Below are 18,319 nucleotides of genomic sequence, written 5' to 3'. Positions count from 1 at the left end.
CTCTGAAGAGTGCTCATTAAAGTGAAGAATGCCATATGCAATTACTTAATAGGAAACTGAATACAACTATTCACTGAACTTAGCAAATTAAGTTTGCCTTGTTTGCTTTGAATTCTATTAACACACTGACATCATGATGCCAAAAAGAATCTACATATGCACTTATTTCCACTTATATGAACTTATATTTTGTGTTAAACTGGAATGTCTCATCATTGCAAGTATATTTATAGAGGCACAGAAATGCAACTTTTCACCTTTCTCTAGATACAACTTCTTGCATCTATCCTACACTTTCACCTATGTTAATTTTGTGACCAATTCCTCTGTACTTTGATGTAAGTTTACGCACATGAAAAAGAATTAAGAGTCAGCCATTTACTTACATAACAGAAAATAGATTGGAAAATTCCTTATTTAGGTTCATGTTACGTTTCTTGGACCTTATATAACCTTTCCTTCTAGTAAGATGGTATCTTCACTTATTTTCTCCATACTTGACCAATTAGACTATTTGAAAACAGCAGTTTAATTTAGATTTGGGACTTGTATTGCTCAGCTAATTATTTTCTGCCTAAGAAAACTTTCAGATTCTTAATCACTTAGCACCTGTAACTATAGCAGTACAGGCTGTGAAAGATTATCAAAGATTTGGACTGGGCATGCTTTGGATAGAATACTTAATGGACATACTGTAAAAAAAACCTGTGCATTTGGTCAGCAGTTTTAACATCACTCCTTCAGGGTTTTACTTGTGATAAAGATCAAATTTCAGGCACAGAACAAACAGGCACTCCAGAACAAATGATGTTCTGCCCACCTTTGAAAGACAGTTTTAACCGGAACTGCCAAATTAAGCTACCTACCCTAAAAATTACTGTGCATCATTACTTGCAATTCAAAATACCCACAGGTTCTTCATATGCTTATAGAAAAACCATCTATCTATGCAAGATGCATTTGTGTTTGCCATACAAAACAAATGCAGTGTAAAGATGCAGAGATCATCTCTCAATACTCCACTATGCAATTTGTGCACGCTGTTGTTAATCAGGATCACACCTGCCTTCTGGTCTCCAAACACCAGCTGCTTTGCTTTCATCAGGTTTTTTACATGTAAAAAGCGAAAAAAGTTTTAAGGACTATCTCATTTTACTTATTTTTCAGGAGCATTGGCCTCAGGGCAGCATGAGAGAAAGCTTGAAAATATTCAAGTGAAGATTTAAAGGCAGGCATTAAGGACTGATTGGAGCTGGTCCACAACACATCAATAGTGAGTTAATGACAGGTAGAACAGGAGCAGAGAATGAAAGGACTTCATAGGGAGGTCAGGTATCTGTTTATATTTCAAGAGAAGAGAGGAATCCTGCAGAAGAGAGAAGAATGGCATGGTCAAAGCAACAGCCTAGGAAAATCTTTGCAGTAGAATTATATTGCAGAAATAAACAAGACTAGGTGCCATGTATGACAAGAAGAAAGATGAATGCTACCTACAATGGACAAATGAGATTACGGGATCCAAAATATTTTCAGTATTCAGATGTGTAAGAAGTATATCTTATAGCTATTAAGGGATTTGAAATGACTAAGACTTAAATATAGCCTTGACATGATGCTGAATTTGAAAAATATCTTCCTGTTTACAGCTCAAGTCAGAGACGGAATAATAGCATCATTCACAGCAATCAAGAAAGGATATAGGAGGAATTTCAGAAGCAGTGGCAAAATTACAGCATGAGTTATGTTATTCAAAAGACAAGTAACATCTTTTTAACAACTATAAATTAATAGTTTCCAATAATTTATTTGAAAACTAATAAATCACTTAGTCTATACAAATGATAGAAAACAATGTACATCTTTTTCCCACACTCAGTGGGCCTCCTCAGAACCCAGATGACATTTCTAGTTCATTATTTCCTACACAGATAAGAATATATCTTACATAAAAGAGATTAAAAGGATTAAGCAGAAGATATTCTTAAAATGCACTTTCCATTGAAATTTGACCAATAATACTATTCTTTTAAAACTTTGCAACTCATGTTCACACATTGCAGGCAATGAAAATTTACTTGTATGTTTTTGTAATTGACATAACCACAGTTTTAATTGGTGACTATACCTAAAAAAAAATTTATTTTAAGCAGGATGGAAATGCAGCAAAAGTGGTCTTGAGCAAATCTATTTCACAATCTGCATTCAAAATCTATGGAAAAAGGTCCTTTTTTAGTGGTAAAAAAGGAAAATAGGGCATAAATCATCCAGATTTTCTAAAACAAATTCATATTTATGCACAAGATTTAATAAAAGAAGATTATTCATATTCATTTTTGATTTTTTGCTAACTCAATGGAAAGGCTAATAGAAAGCAAGACTTTCTACTTCCTTCCCTCAGATTAGATTAGATTAGAATGCATTACCTTCTTACTCCCTTCGGTACCCCAACAGATCGACTAATCTAATATAGTCATTTTCTATGTCTCTAGTGACTGAATAACTGAAAAAATAGAAAGAGGAAGCCTTCCCTCTAAAACAGCCTTAGAATAGTAGTTTATAGTGACTCGTTTCAATTTTCCAAAAAAATTCTAGTGCTGTGTTACTTTCAGTTAATGATTTACTGGGAAAGATACCTCTGTAGCTTATAAATTAGGACTGACGTTTGAACAGCATACCAGTCACAAGTAATTCGTAAACTGAAGTAAGTCTACTTTTCTATGGAGACAAGCTGGGTACTTGTGCTGTCAAAGACAGAAGTTTCTTCCACATTTTCTTAGATCTCAAAGAAAACACTTTGAAACTGTATTCTGAAAAGACAGCTAGGATGTTGGACAGAAAAACAATTATGCATACATATCAAACTACCTTACATTACTCATAGCAATAACATTTACAGAATGGAGATGTTCACTACTTTTAGTTATTTCAATACTGCCCAAAAGCAGTATTGTTCACTAGTTGAAGCAGCAAGAAGTTTTTGCTTTACTTTTTTTCTGTACAGTAATGGAACAACTGATCATTGACCAAGCAATGTAAGCCTTAACCTAATATTCATACTTACGGCTGCTCTCCTTCAGCTGTCAAACTGAAGAAGAATATCAATAAGCCACAAAACTGTAAATGCTGAACTAAATGCAAAGGAGAATCAGCCAGCATACAGAGGAATTACAAGTTTCCAGAAAAAGCACTCATCTCCTAGTGAAACGGTGACATCCCAGTTTGTTTCAGGTTATTGCTTACGAGGGCTTGAACTGAATATCATTAAACATTAGCTCATGGAAGAAGATTTTAGTAAAATGACAAGAGTTAACATTTTAATAATGCTTTTTGATTTCTAAATAAAACTTAAGTAGAACACCTCCACTCGAAATATTTGAATAGGCAGGAAACTAAACCTCAAATCCAATTTTCTTTCACCAAAACCTCTTTATCCTCAACGTTACAGTAACTTCACTCACCCTTAACATTAACAGGTGCTGTTAGAGTTCAGTGCCAGGGAAAGGAAAGGACATAAGCATACTATTACATTTGGAAACATGAGTGAAAATTGGCAGAAGCTTATGTGTTGAGGTATCTAAGATACTGAACATGTGCTCCTTGTAGTGAACTGTGCCAACTATGAAAACTAAACCATTTTAAGGTAAGAAGTCTTGCAGATCAGATGTATAGAGTGCACTTACTTCACACTCCAGACAATATATGGTACAAAAACCAATCACACAATGGCCCTCCACACAACCTTTTTCTTCAACTTCAGAGCCAACCTCACAAGGGCAGAATCATACTAGTGCTCAAAATATTCTTCGTCATCATGCTGTATTTCCTTTGTATACTGCCATCAACAGGAGAAATGAATACATCCTGTTGTAGCATACTAAATACACAGATTCTAAGAATCAGGTTAACTGAACAGATGCCACTCTCTCCCAGAGCTTCAAAATTTTTAATAACTTTGGCACATATCAAACCCATGTATTCTGCCTCTTTCAATGTATATCCTTCTGTTATCACCTGAACCATACGAACCAGTTAAGACATGACTCACCATCTTTTCCAATAAGAAAGGATGATTCAATCACCTTTATGTGTACACTTCATGTAACAGAAAGCCAGTGTATACTTTGCCCACATCACAGTACTTCTTTCACAGCATGCAGAAATAGTATATCTAAAGAAGTCATTTATATGTTACAAAAAAAAAGAACGTTTCACACTGAGAAGTCCGTAAGATTTAGCAGATCACAGTTAACAATAGTTAACAACATTATTTGCATGATTTTACTGAATAAAATTGTTCACAATTTTTATCATTTTCAAGATAAGTTAAGATTTAAGACATTAAGAACCAAAGTTGACTAAATTTCATTCTTTTACAACTTCCCAAATGGCACCACAACTGTTGAAGGTTATCACACAGACAGTGACATAGAAATATGTATATGTGAAAACACGCCTAATAAACTCATCTTTGGAAGTCAGTGCTTTGGAAGTTTGGAAGTTCAACAACCAGTAAGTATCCCAGCAAGGTCAGCCTATTCTAAGGTCTCTCCTCTTCTGTAATCTTGCTTTCTTTATTTGCAGAGAGAAGGAATTTTTCACAAAAGTATATGTCGCCACTTAGGAACAGAAAAGAAACACATTCCTTTAACTTTGAAAGTAGCTTCATAGTTGGGTCTCCCATTACAGCCTGCCATAAAGAAAACTTTTTTTTTTTTTTTTTTTTTAATAATAATAGCTGATGAATTCCTTTTTGTTTTTCTATATCAAGTAACATTTAAAATCCTCAGGTGTTGTTCAGGTCTACTCAACCTTCAAGTGCAATGAAATAGAAAGAGAAGGAATGACTATAACATTCCCAGGGAACACCAAAATTGCCAGGCAGTGGAGTACTTTGCACAGGACTGCTCCATCCCTCCTGTTGAAGTTGACCACAGTGCAGTCTGCAATGCGTGTTCATGGATCCAAGGCAGCAAAAGGTCTGAATCAGCAGACTAGTGGTTAGGTCACTTATCTAAGCATGAAAGACTGGATGACAGTACTCTTGCAAGGACAGGAAAATGAAGGTTTGAGCTCCCTCAGGTTGAGGGGGACATAGAACCAAGGCCACTCACTTCTTGGACAAATAAGCTAATTAATTGCTAATCTAGTATATAAATGTCGGTATCACAGACATCTTTTTGAAAGAAAACTGCAGAAAGTAGTTCAGAATTTAATTCCTAATTAATATAAGGGTTACATAAATGTTTAAAGTATACCCTTGTTTCTTTCTGACCAGCTTCATTGAACCAGCACTCCACTTTAATGGTTTCAAATCCCAACCGAGAAATCTGTATCTCACCAGCATATGGCCCTTAGGTGCCTTACTCCATACTTTCTTAGCCAGGAGCCTAATCTTTATGAGCTGCAGTGTTGAACATTATAAGCCTTAAGTTCTTTGTTAAACCTGGGACATAAACCATTCCGTAGCATTTTAAACAGTGTTAATTGCTTGTTTTATGTTTTCCATCATATCAGAGTTTAAGATTATAAATGGGAAGACAGCAGATCAGGTTTTCCTACTGAAACTTTTTCAATTTTTTACGCAGTTAAATCCTGCAAAATGTATCCTCATTTTACATCTTTCATTAACATCTTAAGAACATAAATTGAAGTGCTATGTGTAGATTTATCAAAAGCCTTAAAAGTGACAAGTGTCTAATAAATATTAGTCAGAAAAATATTTAAACATAATTCCAGTTTTCAGTTCTTATGTAATTGGTCTGACTTATCTTTGATCACAGATTTTTGCAGTAACTCATTTAAAATGCACAAAGAATCTGGGCACAGATCAGCCACTGAATACTGATCTGAACACAGTCTGAAGAACAAACAAAAAAAAATCCCAAGTGAAACTCATGCTCTTGAGGCAATCAAACATCTGCCTGCATTAAACAGTCTCACAGGATTGTCCACATTCCTAAATTAGAGTATATACACTGATTCCCTACTGTTTGAACTTCTCTTTCGCAATCTAAGGCAATGTTCAGAGAATAAATTTTAAAATACAAAATTTTCATGTGTCTATTAGTACACTGCAATAACAAGGAAGCTGCTATTCCCTTCTTTTATCAGCAATAGTACAAAGAATAAGACACACCCTTTCCAAGGAACTGGAAAAACCTGCTATATGAAAGCCCAAAAGCCAGAGAGTACCTATACCTTCATTTTACTCCACGTTTCAACAACAGAACTGAAGGGAGACCACAAGAATTTTGCGAAAGTAAAGTTGAATAAAGAAAAGCAAGGGCTGTATATAAACACATAGAGATAATTATCAAAGACTTAAAGGTACTTGAAAGGATAATCTTAGTGCAAGAAACTGGTTATTACCAGATGATGATGAACAAATTTAGGCTAAATATTACAAAAACGTCTCTATGTTTAGGACAACTTAGTTTTGCAACAGGCTTCTAATTAAAGTAGTGGGAGGAAAAGTCTAAACTGCTTTTAAAACAGAACTTCATCTCGTCTATGACTGCATTACATAAAGCCTGCAAGTGCATGAAAATAAACTTCATGAATACAGTGGTCCTTTCCTGTTCTGCATTCAAACAAATAACATCATTCTGATACAACTCTAAGATATAACCATTTGTGAGACAATATCACAAAAATCATTATACTAGAGAAAGTAGAAATGGATATTAACATCACAGTAGAACACACTTTGCCATGAAAAAACTTACAGACTATCTTTTCAAAAATTCTGACTTACCATCTCATTTTTCATAATTTCATAGTAGAAATTTGCTCCCTCTGCAAAGAACAGATGCACTAAGCACACCTCTCATTCAACATCCACTCCCGAATCTGAAAGAGCTCAGCTCAGTCTCCATGCAACTAAGCAGGACTACCCAAGCAAACTGTGTGCATGCAGCGGATCATCTTACCTGAAATGGTACTACATCCAACACATTCAACAGTGCCTTTATTCTCTACAGTCATAACCATGTTCAGCTCAAGCACAATGATTAAAAAGTAGCTGTCAACTGCTTTGCTACTGAAAGCTTCAAATAGCAACTTTTCCCACTTAAGCAAGTAGGCAAATTAATCAAGAAAAAGCGAAGATTAACTAAGAAAATTGCTACATTCTTGATGGTCTAAGACAACTGGTAAGATGAGGTAAGTCCATAGACATACTATATTCTATTACACCAAGCAGTAGAGCTGAAGGAGCAGTCTTTCAGATCTACATATGTACACAATGTAGTATACTAGCTGTTCTAATAAAAAACACTGCCTCCATCTGCAAGTCTTTCAGGCTTGGAAAGGCCTTGCCATGGGGGTCTTCATAACTTTGCTTTATTACTACTATTTATTCAAGATTGATGACAAATTGCAAAATATTTTTGGCTGATAAACTCCATCTGCTTACCCACAAAGTCGTTCATCACATCATTTCTCCTACTGTTCTCCTTTTAAATGCTACCTATTGTAAAGCAATGATTAAGTGAATAGTAGAAGAGGGAAGAGTATGAGAGAGATTTATGCCATCAGGAATCAGACACAGAAGGCAAACCAAACACAACGCTTTGCTATTTCTCATAAAACACAAGCTAGGGACACTCAGTGAAATTAGCTGGTAGCAGATACAAGAGCAAACTATAGGAAATATTTCTCTATACAATACCTGGTGAAGTTGCAAAAGCCAAAACCACACAGTTCAAAGAAGTACTTAAGGCACATTTGAGGAACAGATTCTTTGGTGGCTACTGCACAGGATGCCCAGATATACCTTTTTGACACAAAGTTTTTACATCAGTCTTTATTAACAGCCAAACTGCTATATCAGGACAAAACCTGGTTTTCAGCAATTTCTTATTCTCTTTTCCTAAGTATCCTCTACTAGTCAGTTCTGAAGAGAGTATGACAACTTTTACATTCTCAGCAGGACAACCATAGTACAGAATTTTTTCTTAATTACCACACAATTTCACTTGAATTTTAAAATTCAAATGGAAAAACCTTTTCACAATTGATTCCCCCTCTTTCTATCCCTTGCTAAATCATTGTGTCTAGATACGCAGAAAAGTTTTGCAGAACAATAATAAAATTTGTACATGAGCGGTAAGTTAACATAAAATCTCAGACTGTATTTTCTTAGGCTTATTGTCTTAGTGGAGCACACAACGTGGTAGCTGCAAGAGAGCATTACAATCTATTCTGAGTTAGTTTATATCACAGCACAGCATTCTCATACCATTTTAGTACGTGTGCTTATATTAGAATACCACTGCTTTTTTAAACTTGTCATCAAAATAGCATACATTTTTATTCACTGTAAGAGCCTAGAGATCTGATTTAAAGTTTATTCCTGACATATGACTGTATAATTCAGACAAGTTTAAAAAAAGTATTCTGAAAGAAGATACTAACTGACGACTCCTCACTAGGTCTACTAAACATAAGAGGGCATATTTTACTTGAGCTACCCTACTAATCTCAGCAAGTTGGACCTTAGCAACAGATGAAAAGCTCAAATGACTACTTTCAAATCCTTCCCTGCAGCTTCACCTCCAGCCTCTGATCATTTTTCTTCTGAAAGTGACAAATGGATTTATGCTCCTTGGCCCAGGTGTCTCCTCTTAATCCATGAGCTGATCTCTCTAGTACCAGGAAGTAGGATTACTGCTCCCAACTTTAGCTGTATTTTTATCACATTTCTATCACATAAAGAAAAGGGATATATCAGACACCAGTAAGATAAAGTTCAGAGCTGCATAGTTCATAGACTGTTTTGACTATTTAGCTATAGGATTACATAACAAGTGACAAAACTACAACAACAGAACATGTATGCATTCTGACATTTAAATTTTAACATTCAGCAGTCTGATCCAATAATAGCTAAAATGCAAGGTGAAATCTACTTGAGCCAGGAGTTTAGATTCCTCTAAATATAAGAAAACTGCAAGTGCACAGACTTATTGAAGGACAAATCGCTTACTGCAAAAACTTACATTAAACTGGAATAAAATGAGAAAGAATATTTTATACCACAAAAGTCTTTACCTTAAGATAAACATTAAAAAAGCAGGCAAATTAAATTCTTCAAAAACATGTAAGCTCTGCAAAGCACACAATAGGAAAAGCTGTCTATACAAAACAAATTTGTATCACTCTGAAAACATCGAGACAGTAAGAGTACTATCTCAAAAGCCTCACTTTCTCTCTTCTGCTTCTTCAAAGTTGCCCCCACAGACAAGGAACAGACATTCTCATTCCTATCCCATGCTTACTCCTGGCCAATTTCCAGACAGCCTGAATGATTTCTCTATGCCAGTTCAACTACAGCAATGAAATTATGTGTCTAAATTGGAAAAGGTTTTTTTTTTTTAGTATATTATTGTCCCTTTTTGAAATATTATCTCTGAAACATGCCTGAGGTGATTCATGTAAACAAATGATGGATTTCATGTGTAGTTGTTTATCCCAAGTCTCAGGCTGATAAAGTTAGTCACAAAAACTTACAGTTTTTATTAACAATTTTATTTTTCCCTTCTTCATTTATATTTAATTCTAAGTTCACAGACCTATACAGGTCATTCTGGCAGCTGGTACAATCACATGCCCAGTCATAAGCTGAAGACTCCCACGAGAAAATGTCAAATTAGTAACACTCCAATGAGACATTAGCAATAGAGAAAAAAATCTGCCTGATTTTGACTGTCAGAATACAGCTTGGTTGAGTTGGACAGGAACAAGACCTCAGCATCAAGCCAGAAACTACTGTAAGGTGAAGTCCAAGCCAGCCTGGCCATTCTAGTCTCTCTTCAGTACTGTCTGACAAAGAAAAGCAAAAGCAGAGCACTATGCCCAAGACAACGCACCCAACTGGAGATCACTGAACCAGACAGTGACACTGTGACATTAATTCATAACTAGAATTCAAATGCTAGACTGCATCCAGTTTCTTACTTGGAGACCAGAATATCTATGCCCTTGACTCTTCAGAGAAAAAGGTATTCATTTAACTTTTTTACTGTATCTCTTCTAGCTGCAAGATTCCTGTACAATCCCGTAGATTAGATGAGCTGTACTACTTTTCCAAAGAGTACAGCATCACTAGCTATCCCCTTCCAGCAGTTCAGGAAGAATTTTTCCTGAAACATGCTGATTCTATTAAAAGAAAAGCAAGCAACTGACATGTTCCTCGCTTCACCTTTCCCCGCACCCCACCGGCCTAAGAAAGGTTTCACTGTCAGAGGGAGAGAAGAAACATTAGTAAGGGAGAGTTGTTGCAGAGACTATCTAATATTCAAGGTCATTTTTTTCCCCCTCTTAGAAACAGTTGCACACACATGCACACATCACACAAATCTAGTCTCCTTACAATGAGGGCTGTCCTATGCATGAATAGATACACTGTGAAATAATTCTATGTATAATAATTAAATATGCCCATAAGAGAGCCAGCTTATAAACAAAATACAATCCCTCAGAAAGAAAATCTCATTACAAATAAGAGGAAATTTTTAGCTTCCCATGAATTTGTAACTTTTAGTTTCTAACTTTGTATGTGGCTTTGCAACAATGCAAACACTAGGTTTTGGATTACCTTTTCCGTTACAGCCTATATCCAACAAAGAAAGCACACCACTGAAACAGCAGCACAACATATGGCAAAGGGTAACCACACACTAGGCTTTCACTCTGGCAGTGGCATTTTCTCACCTCTCCGCTGGGGAACCAAGACTATCAAGTGTGCCTGTCATGAATGCCTGTATCGACACTCATCTCTTCATTCAAGTGGGAGGATACCAAAGTACTCAAGAAACAGTTTTGGAGAATAAAACATCATGTCATTGCCTGCTAATTCAAACAGCATCACATTACATACAAAGTCTCTAAAAAGTGTCCAGAGAACTTGTCAGAGACCTATTTCTTTTTTTGAAGCCAGCAAAAGAGATGTAGAGGAAGAACATACAATTTCCATGACTCAGAAGACAAAGGCAGCAACAACAGTGAGGCATCGATATCCAGTAGGTCACAATCAAGAACAAACCCTCTTTGAAGGAGGCAGAAGGTAATGGAATACTTTAAATTCATATATGATGGAGTAGTGTATACATGACGTGGCCTGAACTAACTGGCAAGCACAAAAGGAAAGTTTAGCTCTTTCCTTATTGCCCTCTCATTTCCATACCTAAGAAAAGGAAAATCAGCATTTTTCTTTGACCAGCCAGCAAATTAAGAGGTCTTGTCTGCAAGAAAAGAGACAAGTACATCCAGTCTCCTCAGAGAAGGCATTTTCTTTGTAGACTGGGATCCAGTAGCAGCAGAAGCATGCTGGAATCTTGCGGACAGACGCCACAAGCTCTGAATACATCCGGTGCAGGTACTAGAAGAAGTACACTCATTTGCACACCCCAAGGATGAGGAACTGTAACAGCTACCAAACGGGCCCAACAAATATTCAGCTTCAAGTACAAAATACAATACTAGATAAAATAAAATACAATACAATAATAGCACAAGATGTGCTTTTGGAGCAACTGTTTGGGGGTAACTTCATTTACTATTTAGATCTTTACAATGTAGGCAAATATAAGAAAACTCAATTAGCACATGTAACTGCTCTGCCAGTCTGGGAACTTTTCATATGAAACATACTGAACAGCAATAGACGGTCCAATTATTTAAATGTATACTTTCCTATTCCTGTAGTTTACCCTTAGTTAAGTTTGTTAGTCTTTAAGACTAGCATTAGATAATATTAATGTGCATGGTATGCTTATCAGGAGATACTCTGTTCATAAAACAGTGATTTTTTTTGTTTCTAAAGAAATACTAACTTTCCAATTGACCAACTTATGAAAATATACAAAGCACCTGCTGGCACTGTATGTTATTCTGGAGTCTTTTACCTGTGATAACAGCAGGTTTATTAAAATAAACTGCAGTGCTTCAGTAAGTAACGGATGTGTCTATTGAACTAACAGATACATGTATTTTAAATATTAGTGCTACATCCAAACTAGATGAAAGCGTTAAAGAAGACAGAATAAGGGGCTTATTAAGCTGGGACACTTAATGCCCTGAAGACAGCTAATAGCATGCAAAGTAGTAAGTTCACTACTTGAATAAAGCAACCAGAATACTTTCTGCTTCCTTTCAAATTTAATTGCCATCATCCATGGGAAGTCCAAACCACTGGATGGGACTCATTTAAAAAGTTTGATAAAACTGAAAGTCTGAGGAGTAAAATGCAAATTCACTATTCACAACATGGCATTTGCTCAACTGTCTTCATTGATTATGCTTGTCCACCTACATAGCAGATTTATAGAAATAAATGCTTGATGTGTTACAGATGTTGCCTCCCTTTTATCATATTGTGCAAGAGGAAAACAAAACAAAACAAAAAATATTATTACTGCCTTTGGTTTGCCGAATCAAAAGCTAACTATTGGTAAAGAGCTACTGGGTTTAAGTTTGAGACTACCTGTCTTCAAATTACAGATACTGATCATTACATTTCTCTGATTTCTAGAGTTAGTTGAGGTGATACTAACCCACCAGTAATGATCTGCCTCATCCTCACTAACGCTTTTCTAAATAGGAAAAGAAAACAGGCATTTTGCAAGGTTTCTGAAGTTTCCTCAGCATTCTAAGGTTTAAGGTATATGATTAGATCACCGGAGGAAAGGTTACAGAGTCTGCAAAACTTTCCTAACAGGCATCACTTAGGTCTCCTGAGCTGTATGGAATGTGGTGGTCTGTTTCTCTCCAAAATATAAATATTTATTAGTTACCTCTGTCCCTTACTTTTTATTTAGGTATCTAGAAAAAAAGAAAGGTCTAACAACTCTGTTACAATATCCTTCTGCACCTAAATATTTGAACTCTTTCTCCTTAACCATACCAGTTACAGATTCCTCCTTGTACTCAAATTTCATAGAATCACAGAATTGCACAATGGTTGAAGTTGGAAGCGACCTCTAGAGATCATGTAGTCCAACCCCCCTGTTCAAGCAGAGTCACCTAGGGCATGTTAGACAGGATCGTAATCAGGCGGATTTTGATTGTCTCCAGAGAAGGAGACTCCACAACCTCTCTGGGCAACCTGTCCCAGTGCTCCGTCACAGTGAAGAAATTCCCCCTCACGTTCAGGCAGAACTTCCTGTGGTTCAGTTTGTGCCCATTGCCTCTTGTCACTTGGCACCACTGAAAAGAGTCCGGCCCCATCTCCTTGACACCCTCTCTTCAGGTACTTGTACACATTGATAAGATCCCCCCTCAGTCTTCTCTTCCCCAGGCTGAAGAGGCCCAGCTCTCGCAGTCTTTCCTCATAGGGCAGATGCTCCAGCCCTCTGATCATTTTCGTAGCCCTGTGCTGGACTCTCTCCAGTAGCTCCATGTCTCTCTTGTACTGGGGAGCCCAGAACTGGACACAGTACTCCAGACAAGGCCTCCGCAGGGCTGAGTAGAGGGCCTCCTTCAGCCTGCTGATGTCACTCCTCCTAACTCACCCCAATGCACCATTGCCCTTCTTGGGCACAAGGGCACATTGCTGGCTCATGGTCAGCTTGTTGTCCACCAAAACTCCCAGGTTCTTCTCTGCAGAGTTTCTTTCCACCAGGTCAGCCCCCAGCCTGTACTGAGGCATGGGGTTATTCCTCCGTAGGTGCAAGACCCTGCACTTGCCCTTGCTGAACCTCATGAGGTTCCTCTCCATCCAAATTTCCAGTCTGCCCAGATCTCTCTGAATGGCAGAACAGCCCTCTGATGAATCAGCCACTCCTCCCAATTTAATATCATCAGCAAATTTGTTGAGGAGGCACTCTGTCCCTACATCTAGGTCTTCGATTTAATAAGTTGAACACAACTGGCCCCAGCAATGACCCTTGGGGAACACCACTAGCTACAGGCCTCCAACTGGACTCCATGCCACTGGTGACAACCCTCTGAGCTCTGCCTTATTAGCTTACCTATGGTAAGCTTTCCATGTTGGTTTCTAACACCCTTCTGTTCCCATCCACCTCCAATAACTTTTTTCCTGTTGAAAAGATACTTAACAATCTTTATTTATCTTTATGTACAAGTTCAGTAAAAAGCCCCAGTGAGAATAAATATAAGTAGTCTTTATTAAGAAATAAATGCAATTTTTCATTAAATCAATATTTAAAAAAGATCATACTGAATACAGTACATAGCACTAGAAAGTTTTAATAGCTTCTAGGAAAGAAAAGCTGCTCGCAGTTGGTACAGTAGAATTCTCAACTCTTCTCTCATTGTCAAACTACTACTTTGACTCCTGTTCCCTCCAGTTACTGTCTTGCCAATCCTTTTCTTCCTGGCATGCATAGCAGAAATTTCCATAGCTAATTGCCCAGTAAGACATCTTCCTCAGTTTTCGCAGCACTGAAATTTGCCATTTTCAGCCACAATTTCTCCTAGTCTGCTTGTTGCTAGCATGCACACCATACACTAAAAGCATTCACCTTTCAGCAAAAATGAAGAGGGAAATAACAATAATTTTCACTTTCCACATTTGTCTAGAGCCATGGCTACAACTAGCCAAGGATAATATGCATCCTCCCTAAACTCCTTCTAAAAAATTTGTTTGCCTGATAACTGACTTTTATCTTAGCCTCACTACTTAGCTACAGCACATTTTCCTCTTCTTTTTAAACATCAAGATTTCTTGAAGCTGAATAGCCTTTCCTAAGTAGCCAACAGGCTTGTCTTGCTTGACCTGTTCTGATCTCACAGCTGTGCCGCATGACTCTCAGAAGTCAGATGATGGACCAAACACACCATTCAGCATTTACTTCAAAGCACTGACATTCAAAGTTTTATCCCCTGAAGTTCGTTTGCCATTTTTATGCCCTTGCTCAAACTGCTCATGGCTGCTGGAAAGTGGTCCAGATCACCATCTGTATTGTATTTCAAACACGAAACAAGCTTTCAAAGCAGGGAGCCCCATATTGCAGCTGTAGCAGAGCAGTTCCAGATTTGCTGGGCTATACAGCTTGCAGGGCATTTTGCCAGTCATTTTCACTCACAGCCAGTCAAAACTCAGTTTCTTACTTGTCAACACAAGAACAAATATCTCATAACAGCATCAAAATTAGATATGTTAGAGGAAACCTTTGGAAAATTAACCAACCTTGAATAAGGAACCTACTTCAGCTCTGTGTTACAGATGGGATGTTCCTTTTCCCCCATATGGCAGTAAGCCCTAGAACTGAGGTTAACTTGACAGAAATGACAGGTTTCCTATACATGTACTGGAGATAACCAGCGGGTTACTGAATCAGAAAACTTCACAGATTAAGCAAAAGGCTCCTTTCAGGGTTCCTAGGAACTACAGATGGCAAGAGAGAGTAGTGATGAAGCCAGGACGTGCTGCAGATAATGCCACTAACAAAGAGCTGCTGTTTGCCATAGTGAGAACAGCAGTAACTGCGCCTTGGGCTGGCTGGAGGGTGAGCAGGGAGGGAGAGCGTAAGGGAGGAGCAAGCATTTTAGATATGACTTACAAGAGTAGAAATTTCATATACGTGGTAAACTTCAACCTCCATTCACCTTAGGTACTTTTTAAAAGAAAGTAAACTGCTCACTCAGCAGCTTGTCTCAGTCACTTCTCCAGCACTGCTAGTCTCAAGAAGATCAGCTTCAGCTTCCCCCTTTCATACACGCATTTCACTTACAATGCAACCATAAGACAGACTTTAACTGTGCTCACAGCTCTCCAAATGACCCAGACTACAATGACATGATTAACTGCTCAAGAACAGCTATTCACTGAAAGCCTCTATCAGTGTATTTGTTAAATCATTGAAAACCTTTATTACTATGTCTATTAAATCTCTGAAGTAATTTAAGATTGCTTTGTTAGATCAATTCTCTTGCAACTCTGGATGATGACAAAAAAAATAAAGTAAAAAAGGTTTTCTATCAGCTGAACCTGCAAGCTCAGCTGCTTAAAAAAAAAAAAAAAAAAAAAAAAAAAAAAAAAAAAAAAAAAAAAAAAAAAAAAAAAAAAAACACTTTCCATCTGCCAATTGCTGCTTCTGACTTAGTCACATGTAATTGTGAAATATTTATATTCTGCTCTCCTTTGTTTATTACTAACAGTGTTAAGCCCATTTCTTTAGTGTTCATGACATATTGTCTATGAAACAGCAGTTCTGCATTTCATACATGCAACTACATTGTTCCTTCTGGAACAGCTTCATTTACTAAAGCCAAGCTCAGTTCACCAAACAATAAATTACAAATGCAATAAAGATTTTTCTCTGCTCCCTCCATAAATGGATGTAGACATTTTCATAGTCTGAGACATAATTAGTAGCTCTGAAGCAGTTGTACTCTATTCTTAGACTTATTATATAAGTAATTTATAGTACAATTTATTTTGTAGTCAGTCATTAATACAGTCAGCTGTATTAGCAATATGTTTTCTCATTTTCCTCAAATTTACACCATCACATATATTGAAGTAACATGAGAAAATGTAATTTTTCTGGACAGGGACTTGTCTTTATCAGACAACACAAGAGTACAAAATTAAGAAAAATACTTAAACCACACATTGGTATACCAATGTTTCACAGCTTTATTAAAGAAATATAAATAAATATAACAATTATTCTTGGGTTCTCATACAAATCCAGATGCTGTTCACGACTTCAGAAAAACAGATGACACACTAGTCCAGTATCAGAAAAGTGTGGGCAAGAAAGTAATCATAAAGTAATCCTACCTGAATGACTCTCTTTACTTCAACAGGGACTTAAGATATGCATCTTCCAGACTGTGCAGCTGAGAAGCTATCAAACCTAAAGGAAACAGAGGAAAGATTAGTAGTATTATGACATCTGCTCTGTTCAGAGTTCAAAATACTAAGTATTTTTAATATTTTTATACTAAATATTAAGAGTATAAATTTAATGCAGTTAACAGTAGCAGTCTTTCTTCTTTGAATTCCTGCAAAAATAAGAAAAATCAGAAAAAGAGACTTAATTGGTGTGTGGAGTGGGAAGAAATTTCAGTTTGCAAGTTTGTTCCAACTTCACACCTGGCTTAGACAAATGGGTGTTAAGGTCATAATTAACCAAAATAACGACTGCTAAATTTGATATAGGTCAGTTTTATCTTTATAAAGATAAAACTCCATAAAGCTTCTTATATATATAACCATGTTTTATATGTGAACAAGATGCAGACTTTGGTTCAAATCATCACTTGAAAGCCTGGTAGAAAAGATGTTTCTTTCTTTGCTTCATTATACTTAATCATTCTGCTTTAGAAAGTAACTAATAGCCTCAAAATCACTACTAGCCAAGCACACTGACACTCTGCAGATGCCTTTTTCAACTTTCCACCTGGCATTATGCACTGCCTATTCTTTATGCAACTTAAAAGATCTGTTGTCTGCCATTGGCAGTAGACGGCAGAGGCAGAGATGGAGTAACAGAGGACAGAATGCGCTCCGGGAACTGAACCAAGGCAATCCTGTTACATGTACTGCTAGCATGTAACAGTCAAAACAGAGTCAAAAAGGTCAAGTCACGGCTATTCTTCCAGTGCTCGTATTTCACCTCATGTTCAGCACTCTGCGCATGACAGCGTCCAACTTTTCCAGTGTTAAAATGATTGTTTTCCTGATTACCTTTAAATACTGATGTCACTGCAAATGTAAATATAACTAGTTTATTTCAGGAACTCTCTTTACAGGATAGAATTATTACACCTTTGACTGTACTGCATGGGGTTAAAAATTAAGCTAAAGCTTGAAGTTTTGTTCTTTTAGACTAGCAAACAATTGCCAATGTTATTTTTTTTTCTTCTATTATATCCTTTAGGAAGGCACTGTCCACCTGAGACTGAAGATGCATAAGTATTTTTACCTTAGCAACTCATCTTTTCTCAAGAGCCTGCAATGGGGAGATGCAGTCCATTCCATGGACAATTCATAAGGGAATGATAATGAAGAGCCCTAAACCAGTTTCAGGACAAAACTAGTTTGCTGAATGCTATCACTCAAGAAAGTATGGAATTTGTTATCCTCCCAGAGAGGAAAAACTCAAGTTGTATTGTTTGGTAGCTAAGCATGTAGATACATGCAATATATATACACTTCAAGAACATCAAAGTAAAATTTTGGGCATCTTTAGACATCAGCTATTTTTGCTCCCTGCTGTTTTTCCCCTATGTGCAAGGCTGCTAGTGGAAGTAAAGAGCATGTCAAAGAAATGTTTCCATCATTTCTTTGCTTATCAAGTGGTTTCCAAGGACAATGATAACTTTACTGAATGCCTCACATTAATTG

At 36.9% G+C, this 18,319-nt stretch overlaps 1 protein-coding gene across 3 annotated transcripts in view; it reads right to left on the bottom strand.

The window, feature by feature from the left end:
- Positions 1–18,319, bottom strand: part of MPP7 (MAGUK p55 scaffold protein 7) — a 166,141-nt gene that overhangs the window by 144,616 nt on the left and 3,206 nt on the right. For all 3 annotated transcript variants that reach the window (XM_062568998.1, XM_062568997.1, XM_062568999.1), the window contains exon 2: positions 16,751–16,826. The gene's annotated coding sequence lies outside the window, so the exon portion shown is untranslated. The remainder of the gene's footprint in view (positions 1–16,750; positions 16,827–18,319) is intronic.

Source organism: Rhea pennata, chromosome 2 (genome assembly GCF_028389875.1).
Source record: "Rhea pennata isolate bPtePen1 chromosome 2, bPtePen1.pri, whole genome shotgun sequence".
Classification (NCBI taxonomy): domain Eukaryota; kingdom Metazoa; phylum Chordata; class Aves; order Rheiformes; family Rheidae; genus Rhea; species Rhea pennata.
The sequence above is the reverse complement of the archived record's forward strand: the minus strand, read 5'-3'. Positions and strand labels throughout refer to the sequence as shown.